Source organism: Lolium rigidum, chromosome 6, assembly GCF_022539505.1.
Source record: "Lolium rigidum isolate FL_2022 chromosome 6, APGP_CSIRO_Lrig_0.1, whole genome shotgun sequence".
NCBI lineage: Eukaryota > Viridiplantae > Streptophyta > Magnoliopsida > Poales > Poaceae > Lolium > Lolium rigidum.
Window position 1 is genome coordinate 89604550 of NC_061513.1, and position 10778 is coordinate 89615327.

The 10778-nt window shown below is 42.8% G+C and overlaps 1 pseudogene; it reads left to right on the top strand.

Moving 5' to 3' along the window:
• The first annotated feature begins 4118 nt into the window (after positions 1–4118).
• On the top strand, positions 4119–9774 carry LOC124662936 (annotated as a pseudogene).
• The last annotated feature ends 1004 nt before the right edge of the window (positions 9775–10778 follow it).

Below are 10778 nucleotides of genomic sequence, written 5' to 3' on the forward strand. Positions count from 1 at the left end.
CTACTCTACGTTGCTCCCTTTCGGTGAACCCAGCCACAAATACCTTGATATTGTCAAAGTTTATCTTCAACCTGACATATCCTCAAAGAATAGCAAGAGAAGTTTGAGATTGGCAATTCCCAGCGTAGATGGCTCAGTGAGCACCATCGTATCATCCACATACTGTAATGTGTCACTCCTCTGGAATGACGTGTGGGACCACTCTAGAATGTGTCCTGCCGCATTGGCTTTACCAAGCAATGCCACCAGTCTATCCACCATGATATCAAAGAGGATGGGAGAGAGCGGGTCTTCTTGACGCACGCCTCTGGAATTCGGAAGTATGGTCCAATCTCTTCGCTGATATTGATTACAGTCTAGCCACCCATGACCAACTGCATCAGGCAGTGCGCCATCATCAGTGAGAACCCCTTATGGTCCAGAATTTCATGGAGGAACTCCTAGTTCACTTTGTCATACGCCTTCTCAAAGTCCATCTTTAGAAGCAGACCCCCATCTTCTTGGACCGTAATTCATGGGCGATCTCATGTAGAGCAAGCACACCCTCGTTTAGGCATCTACTCTTAATGAAAGCGGTTATAGTCAATCGTCCTATTGGCAATGGGAGCTAGGAGGACCGCATAAGCTTTAGCAACAAACTTGATAAGAGCTATAGACCTAAATTGCTCAAACGTGTCCGCACCTTTCACTTTAGGAATAAGCGAGAAAATCCCAAAGTTAAGGTGTGAAATGTCCACCCTCCCTAGGGTGAAATCATTCAACATGCACAAAATAGGCCCCTTCAGGATTCGCCAGAATCGTTTAAGGAAGAGGACTGGGAGGCCATCCAGGCCCGGAGCCGAGTCAGGCTTCATGCTCGCGAGAACCTCCTCAAGATCCTCCTCGTAAAAGTTAGCTCCAACAGATGTTTTTTCCTCCTTTGAGACCCTATGGTCCACGTCCCAGAGGTTATGTGCGAGGGAAAAAACCCCTTCCGACCCCATGAACACTAGGTAAAACTGGTAGATGTGCTCCATAAGATCCCTCTGATCCTCGATATCTCTGATTGGTGATGAGACGAGGAATCTGGCATGTTCGACGCCGGCCATTCGCAATAGCATGGAAGTACGCCATGCTAGAGTCATCCTTGAGCGTTTACTGCACGCGGCTACGCTGACGTCAATATTCTTCCTCCAATCTATGCATATGGAGGAGCTCATCTTCTAGATGATATCGAAGGGCCATCCCTCTTCATCCAGACCAGCCGCGCCCGCAGCTCTTTCAAGGGCAATGATGGTACGGCTCCAGGGTATTACAGAACCACACCGCATGGATTCCGTCGTGAACACATGGTTTGGGTGTTTTGCGCATTCAGTCCAGCTGGCCGTACATCAGATTTTGGCTCCACATGGCAATTAGTGTTGTACGAGTACAGCATAGCAGTGGTACTAGTACAAAATTTGGCATTGATGATTCCTCTTTATCATTGACGTCGGCGGTCTCCCGTGGACGTGTGCTGTCGCCGCTTAATCAATCAGCAATCAATCAGTGGTGTAATGGTATCCCGATGATGATGGTTATGCCTCCTGATTCAGGTATAGCAGATACAGTTGCGCGATTTCATTTCAATCATTCTGCAGTTCTTCTCCGGAGTTCCATTCGGCCCCGCTTTGCCTCCTCTGTTTGGGCCTTTTCGTTTAGACGGGCTTCGACTTATATTTTCTGGGCCCGGTGGTAGTCATATTGGGCTTAAATAAGCTGCACTAACAGAAAGCATCAGGTCGGGACTTCTATGACCGGCCTCGCGTCATGTTTCTTGACGGGTTCAGCGTCGGCTGCTGGCCGGGTGGTCTCCAAATACCATGCACACGAGAAAGTGCGTATATTTGACTCCGGCGCCGGCGGCTCCGCAGGAGGCAAGGACCCTCTCTCCCTCCGCGTGCGCCAATTGGCACCCATATTGTCATGTCCTGCATCAGCACGTCGCCGTAGCCCATAACATGCATCGATCCACCATCAGCATCTGGCCTGCATTCTGAAAAGAAGCGCTAGCGACGGTTCTCACCTAGCTTCCACGCAAAAACAGAAAAATACTGTACCACTTACTGTATAACACGACGGATTCGACGGAGACGGTCGAAGCGTGTAATGGACATCAAGTGATGTGGTGCAATGAATCTGCGGCTGTCTTCGCTGATTGTGTCAGTATGGTTGGTTCCACTAATCGGCAAAGTTATCTTGGAACACTCTCCGAGAGATGCTAATCAGGTTGCTCATGAACTAGATGGAGCTACTTTTAGTAATACAACTTCTTGTAATTGGCTCGATGAAGCCCCTAGTTTTCTGCTTAGCAGTTTTATGAACGATTTAATCATTGTTGGTAATCAATAAAATCCTCGGCAAACAGTCCAACATCAATCTTGAAGCTATTAACACGCCGAAAATAGAACGGACCCAAAAAAAAATCACCATCTTCAAACATGCGCGACCGTGTGTCTTTATATAGTACTATAAGTTTGTGTTTGACATGTTCTAAAACTTGTGAGATCGACATTCGGTCACACTTTCCATCTTAGGAAGAGTTCACGAGCTACCCACCCCCTTTGAACTGGTTCGGATACTTGCGAGACCTGCCACTGAAAACATTGAACTGGTTCACATGCTTGGGAGAACTATCACTGTGAGATTTCCAACAAAACTCTGAAGATACCACGAGAAGAAGTAAACAACACATGTTTCTTGCTTTTGACACCTTATTGGCACCAAATAAGTTTCCAAAAAAAACTGCATTTCATACTTCTTCTAAATGACTAGAATGGACGGCGTGTGCGCTCAGACAAGGTAGACCCCACTTAACTGAACAATGCACTCGTGCCAAGATGCGACTCAGATGCTCAGACGTGTGCGCTGCCGTATTGGCACCAAGCCACCAAGTGGCTTCAGGTCCGAGTCATCTATCTAGTATTCTCGTCCTTGCATGATCCACACTGCAGTTATCCTGCTAAAACTGTTGATAATAAGACGGAGCGTTTACCGTGAGTAATCAATCAATCATCGGCCTGCCGCTCTCAGTTAATTTGGCCACACGCGCAAGGATCTTTCTGACTACAATCTTCTTTTCCCTGCTCTAGAATATCTTCTGGCCTTGCCTCATTGTCTGCCTCGCCTGCATTTGCTACGTCACGCGTGCATCAGAACGTTTCTGCATTTTTAATCTGCAAAGGCTTTCAGCAATGGCGACAAAGGAAAGATGATGGGAAGGTAAGGTCCAAATGGTTGCCGTCCTGCCTCATTTTACATTAAGCTGTCTCGCGACGAATACAGCGGGCATTGGCAGTTGTGTTTCAAGGGAACTCCTAGCATATTTAGCTTAATCTATCCCACGACGCCATTTTATTTCATTACAAACCTCATCCTCTGACGCCATATTCAACCTGAGATTCATATTCATATAGGTTTCACCTGCCCAATCGAAAACAGAACTGTCAAGTCTAGAAGCTGAGCAGATCCAGCGGCTGACGTGTGGGCCAAGCACACAGTACATACAATCCAACCTACTACGGCCGTACCCTATCTTTGTGTTAACTAACAGCACAATGATGTGGACAGAAAACGTACAAAACCCAGAAACACCAAACCACCCAAAAGCCAAAGTTACGACTGGACCAATGCTGAGAAGCAGAAATGCATAAGGTGCTGCCCAGACAAGGCCTTACCACTACTCAAGTGTAACACACAAACGTTTTATTTAACCATCTCACCTTTTGATCAGTTCAATTGTGCTCTTTCTACGACTCATTTTCGAGTCGCAAGGCCACCCAACAACCTTGTGCGCGTGCATTTCTCTGAGCGAGTTCTGTTGTTTGGACCTGGTAAGCACAGTCCTACAGGCAATGCCTGATAAGAAACTCTCTTGAGGCTAGCTATATATGAGATGGTTTTGTTTGAACGGCTGTTTTCTTTGCCTAGCCTTGTTACTAAACCTCAGGAAGGAGGGTGCGTCATTCGGTAGCTGCTAGCTCCTCCACGATCTTGCCCCTGGAGTAGACTTCTCCCACAGGAACATACACCCAAAGTTGTTTCTGGTTTGGCGTGACCTTCATTTGCTGTGGAGGCCTGGACGCCGCGGAGGAGTTGCGATGCAGAGGGTGTTACTTCTGTTCTTTCTCTTGGTGGGACTCCGGTCATGCACCAGCCAGACCAACTCCCAAGATGGTAAGCCGTAATCTTTCGTTCTTCCAATAGGTTATCACAAGAAAGTTGTCTTCTTTTTAGGACAAGTTGCTCACTGAGCAATCGCTGGCCTGAGAACCAAGGTCAGTCAGATTAGTTCAGCCTGGAGCATAATTTATTCTTTACATGAATGCCCAGAGATAAGATCAGCATCGTGGTAGTCGGTACCATCAAGATTATGTTTCTGTTTTTTTCTTCAATTCGGTAGCTTTAATCATAACTTGTAAGACTCTTGGGCGAGTTATATATTCACTTTGTTATGCCATGTGTTGTGCAAAAATAAACCTGTAAATGGATCAAATCCACACTTGTCCAGATCAAACAAACTTAGAAGGTCGTGTGAATGCACAGAGAAATAGGTACCCCATGCTAAAAACAACGGAAACTGAAACAATGTTTCTTTCCTGCCAGTTCAACTGAGAGTTCAAGAAGAAGGCCTCCTCTCTTGGATCAAGACTTATCTTGATTTCTCGAAAATGCTATTTTCATCGCCTCTCGTACTAATAAGATCAGTGGCTGATAAGAATCCATGGAAGGAAATAGATTAGCTACCAGGACTGTTGTTACAAAAGCGCCTCCCTAATGTTAGCTTACCAATTATACAGTTGCCGCGCTACAAGCCCTGACCAGGAATTGGCAGGATGAACCGCAAAGCTGGACAGGATCGACCGATCCGTGCACCTCCTGGGATGGAATTTCCTGTTCTAATAATGGGAGAGTGACAGAAGTGTGAGAGCTGAACTCATGTGTCATGTTTTTTTACTTCTGTTATCAACAAACAATCTGCTGAAACCCGGTGTCTGCAGGAGGTTATCAAGCATGAATATTGGAGGCACATTAAGCAACGCCATAGACCAACTCTCTGCTTTGACTTATCTGTAAGTCCTTCCTTCGTCAGTTTTAGAAGAACTTCCTTCATCCATAATAAGAAACTTCAGTTCTTTTGTCAGCAAAACCATGCTGTAACATATAGGACTCCAGGAACGGGATGCTAGAGCCTGCGAAACTATCTAGATATCTAGACCATAATATGTTTAAGGCTACTGATATTAACTACATGCAGGGATCTGTCTAACAATCCAAGTCTTGGAGGTCCACTTACTCCGAATATTGGAAATCTGAAGCAGCTCACAACTCTGTAAGAACAGTGACCATACAAGAACATTACTCCTCTTTGGGATCTGTGGGAAGGACCAAACGAAAATACAGGGGATGGCTGACATATCGTGTGTGTTTTTCAGGATTTTAGTTGGATGCAGCTTCACTGGTAACATTCCACAAGAGATAGGCAACTTAAGACAGCTAACATTCCTGTAAGAATTCACTGAAATTTCAAGAAAGATCTTCAATGAGATTATTCGGTTCATGAGATGATACAGTTCAACTAACAAATTGCTCTAACACAGGGCCCTAAACTCAAATAAATTCACTGGCAGCATACCCCACACGCTTGGCTTTCTCACAGATCTCTTTTGGTTGGATTTGTCGGACAATCAACTGTCAGGGCAAATCCCAGTTTCATCAAATTCAGACCCAGGGCTGGACAGACTTGTCAATGCAAATCATTTGTAAGTACTCAAACGTTGTACCAGATCTAGAATAAAATGAATAATCATATGCACTGCTTGAATGTGTTATCGTCTTATCCATCCATTCAAATCAACAGCCATTTTAGCGAGAACCAGTTGACAGGCCCAATAAACGGAAGTCTTTTCAATGCCAGTATGAACCTCATACATGTGTAAGCAGTGTATTCATTTGCAATTACCAATGTCCTCTGTTCATTCATATCATCTGACTAGTTTATCGATCATTGCCAGGATACTTGACAACAACAACTTCACTGGATCAATCCCGGAATCTCTTGGATTTGTCAAATCACTTCAAATTATGTATGTGCCTGATAACAGTTTCTCATTTGTCCCACACTCACTTCTGACAATTGCATTAACTCTTTTTTTGCTGAATGAACTTGTTTCAGCCGACTAGACCATAACCAGTTCAGTGGTCCTGTACCGAAAAGTATAGGCAACCTGCCTAACCTGACGGAACTGTAAGTAACTACTATTAATGAATATCAAGCAATATTCCTCTTCCTTGGAAATGATGTTGCAAAATTTTCATTGGTTATTGAAGGAGCTTAGCAAGTAACCAACTGAGAGGGACAGTACCAGACCTCACCAATGCAACTAATCTCACTTATGTGTAAGATTTAAAATATATCAACGCTTAAGTCTATTGATTCTTCTGCTGTGTTAAAGAATGTTTTCTCTCCGAACAGGGACACAAGTAACAATGATTTTGCAAGTTCACCAGCACCACGATGGCTTTCAACGTTGACGTCCCTGAACACCATGTAAGTTATATGAGGACTAATAAAGTGAACACTAAGTGGATTTAGTAAGGGAACACTCACGGTTGAGTACAAACTATTGCGATCATTAACACAACCTTCAGATCTGTGCACTCTCGCTTTACATCTACATTGTGTGCACAGATCTCGAGGCTGAATCAATGAATGAGGTTATATTTGCACTAACCCTTGAGTGTGCAAAATCCACTCTCATGAGAAAAGTTATATTGTAATAATGTTGTTACTCTGCTTCGATAATTTGCAGATTTATGGAAAACGACCACCTTAATGGGATAATTCCTAGCGCTCTTTTCAGCCTCCCCCAGATGCAGCAAATGTAATTCCTTCAATACTCAAGCTAAACTTTCTCTGATAGCATATCTAGCTGAAAGTTTCACTTTAGTAATTTTCTGTAGATTCCGGAAAATGATTGTGGGCCCCTCAAGATCTCACACTTTAAATTTATATTTATTTAGTTGCAAATAGACCATTACATGACTTCCAGTTACACCCGACCAACAATTTCTATGCCTTTTGATGTTGTAACTTGTACTGTAATGCAGATCACTAGCTAAGAATGCTTTCACAGGGAGACTTGATATGAGTGGTATCATCAGCTCACAACTGCGGGTTGTTAATTTGACAAATAATCAAATCGCTGATACTACAGTTAACCCAAGCTACACCAATAGCCTAATGTAAGTACCCCCCATATGATATCTACTTGTATAAGTTTTTTATTTATTTAGAATATCTACTTGTATAAGTGGTCTCACCCAGCCTTTTTGTTCTCGTCCAGATTAACAGGGAATCCTGCGTGCTACGCCAATATCAGCTCGTGTACACTCCAGCAAAAGCAGCAAGTATCATACTCTACAAGCCTAGGATCATGCGGTGCCATTTCATGTCCCACTGACCACTTGGCAAATCCAGCCCCTTCACAGAGCTGCGCTTGCACTAACCCCTTCCAGGGTTTGATGATCTTCCGAGCACCTGCCTTTTCTGACATGACAAACCCCACGATATTCCAACTATTGGAGTCAACGCTTGCACAGAACGTTAGCCTGCCTCCAGGATCAGTTGCGCTTTCTGATATCCAGTTCAGTCCAGGAGCTCCTCTGATATTCACATTGAAGTTTTTTCCTGTCAGTGGAACAAACTTCAATCGCTCCGAAGTTATAAGAATCAGCTCTACTTTGGTCAACCAAATTTACAAAGCTCCACCTGCGTTTGGACCATACAGCTTCATAGCAAGCAAATACTTTACAAGTATGCACAATGCAAATGTTTGTAGTCTTTTTTATTTGAGATATCTTCAGATCTTACACAACTTATTCATTTCAGGCCCAAGTGACAAAAAGTCTTCAACGCACAAAGGTGTAATAGTCGGAATAGCAGTTGCTGGTTTTGTCCTTATTGCCGGCCTTGTTCTGGTTGCAATATATGCTCTACGACAGAAGAAATTAGCCAAGAAGGCAGTAGAGAGAACTACTAACCCGTTCGGTAATAGTTCATTTCATCATTGGAAGTTCAAATAGTGGAAGATATGTTACAACTATACATACTAAATACGAACTGATTAGCCATAGTTAGTTTTCCACACATGACCAAAAAAAATTAAGACAGACATAAACATTTTTGTTCTTAAATGGATAATAAAAATCGTTTTGTTTTGTATTACCAGAGCATCAAAAAACACGAAGTTACATAAAACACCCAGAAAAATACCCAAAAGAACTAACAGAACCCTGCAATGTGAACCAAAAGCTATCTAATCAACCATAAGCATTTTTGAAGTGTCACAACATGCTTCCTAATTTGATCTTGTTACTTGTTTGATACAACAGCATCATGGGGAGCAGGTGGTAAAGATAACGGCGATGTGCCACAACTGAAAGGAGCAAGATATTTTGTATTTGAGGAACTGAAAAAATGCACCAATAATTTCTCAGAAACCCACGAGATAGGATCTGGAGGATATGGGAAGGTAACTGAACTTCCGTAAAATCACGTATTTGACATGGGTTTGTACTTTGCAGAAGCATCTGATATCATATTTATCTATTTAAAGGTTTACAAAGGAACAATCGCAAATGGGCAAATGGCTGCAATAAAACGCGCACAGCAAGGATCCATGCAAGGTGCAGCTGAGTTCAAGAATGAGATAGAACTACTGTCCAGGGTTCATCACAAGAACCTCGTGAGCCTAGTTGGTTTCTGCTACGAACAAGGGGAGCAGATGTTGGTTTATGAGTATATTCCTAATGGGACACTAAGGGAGAACCTGATGGGTAATACTCATCTTTATCACTACTAGCGCATATTTACGAATTATTACATGCTCGTATACAAGGTGGGGTCTAATTATAGCTTAACTGCAGGTAAAGGAGGGATGCACTTGGATTGGATGACGCGACTTAGGATCGCCATCGGGTCTGCTAAAGGTCTGGCATACCTTCATGAACTTGCTAATCCACCAATTATCCACAGAGATATAAAATCAACCAATATACTTTTGGATGAAAGTCTAACTGCAAAGGTAGCTGACTTTGGTCTTTCAAAGCTATTATCTGACACACAAAAGGGCCACGTTTCTACCCAAGTGAAGGGAACACTGGTAAGTAATTCTGGGAATGATAACAGAAGTGCATATATTTTATGGGGAAAATAAGATTTCTTGCTAATTCATCTTCTATATTGAATTATAGGGTTATTTGGATCCTGAGTACTACATGACTCAGCAGCTCTCTGAGAAGAGTGATGTATATAGTTTCGGAGTTGTCATGCTAGAACTAATAACTTCCAGGCAGCCTATAGAGAAAGGTAAGTACATTGTGCGTGAGATCAGGACTGCGGTAGACCAGTATGATCAAGAGTACTATGGCTTGAAGAGCCTAATTGATCCGGCAATCAGGGATTCAGCAAAATTAGTTGGCTTCAGGAGATTCCTACAGTTGGCTATGGAATGTGTAGAAGAATCTGGTGTTGACCGCCCAACAATGAATGATGTGGTGAAGGAACTTGAGATCATTATGCAGAATGAAGGGGGACAGTTGTTAGACTCGGCATATTTATCAACTGAACATTTTGGAAATGAAATAAGTAGAGATCCTCAGGAGGAACATTTGCCTATGAAGGATGACAGCAGCAGCAGCAGTGTTTTTGATTACAACAGTGTATATTCCTACTCAGCTGTTGAACCAAAGTAGGTATTATGTCTTGGTTCTTGCTTGTCTCTACTCATTGTAATCGTTGCATAGTCCAAGTGAGAAGGACACGAGACATGTATTGTACAATTTTTATTTTTCATGCATGTTGATAAAAACAAGGTCTGAATATTTTATAAGCAGACACTTATAAATCGCTTCCTTAAGATGTAACAGAAGAAAACGATCTATTGACAATACCATTAATGACCTTCTCTTTTCTATTCAAAACTTAAGTACAAAATGCATCCCGCATATCTTCTCATTGGGTCTTCCCTCAAAAGATTCCTCACCCGTATTTCGTTCAACTCCAGCAGAGCCCTAAAATATCACCCCGCCCCATATTTGTCTCTCTTAAGTACAAACATGTACTATATATGTTGGTCTCACATGTCACAAAAATGTGGAGATATATGGAGGGCCGCCTAGCTCAATTGGGGTGGGAGGGAACCCCAAAGAAGGGAGAGATAAACAGTGGGAGGGCCGCCTAGCACCATTTTTCTCACATACCCTCTATTTTGGGTTTGCAAGATGCGATAGGGGGATTGCAGGAATGGCTCTAAGCTCCTGTCTGAGTGAGGCAAGTTGTTGCCATTGGCAATCGGCTATGTTTTTTTATTCCTTTTACTGCTGAAATCATTCAGAAGACACATTGCAGCTGTGTAACATTATTTCTCCTGATTGCGTAACCAGTCAAAGAAATAATTCAGAAGAACTACCGTTTCTCTATTACCGTGCATGTTCACTGCACTTTTCATTTTAAACAGCAGTGGAGAACTCTTGTCCCTACTTATTATTCTCACTTTCAGCCAACGATTACGAAATAACATATCGCATATATGCATGCTAAATAATAACAACACAGCAATTTCACCCATGAAAATATTTAAATTAAGTGGAGGGGCAAAGTGGGGAAGTGCGTTTGCACAAAGAATGGAAGAACAAACCAATGACTTTGTCACTACCCGAGTTTCCAAATCATTGGCATTGTTATTTCAGTCCCAACC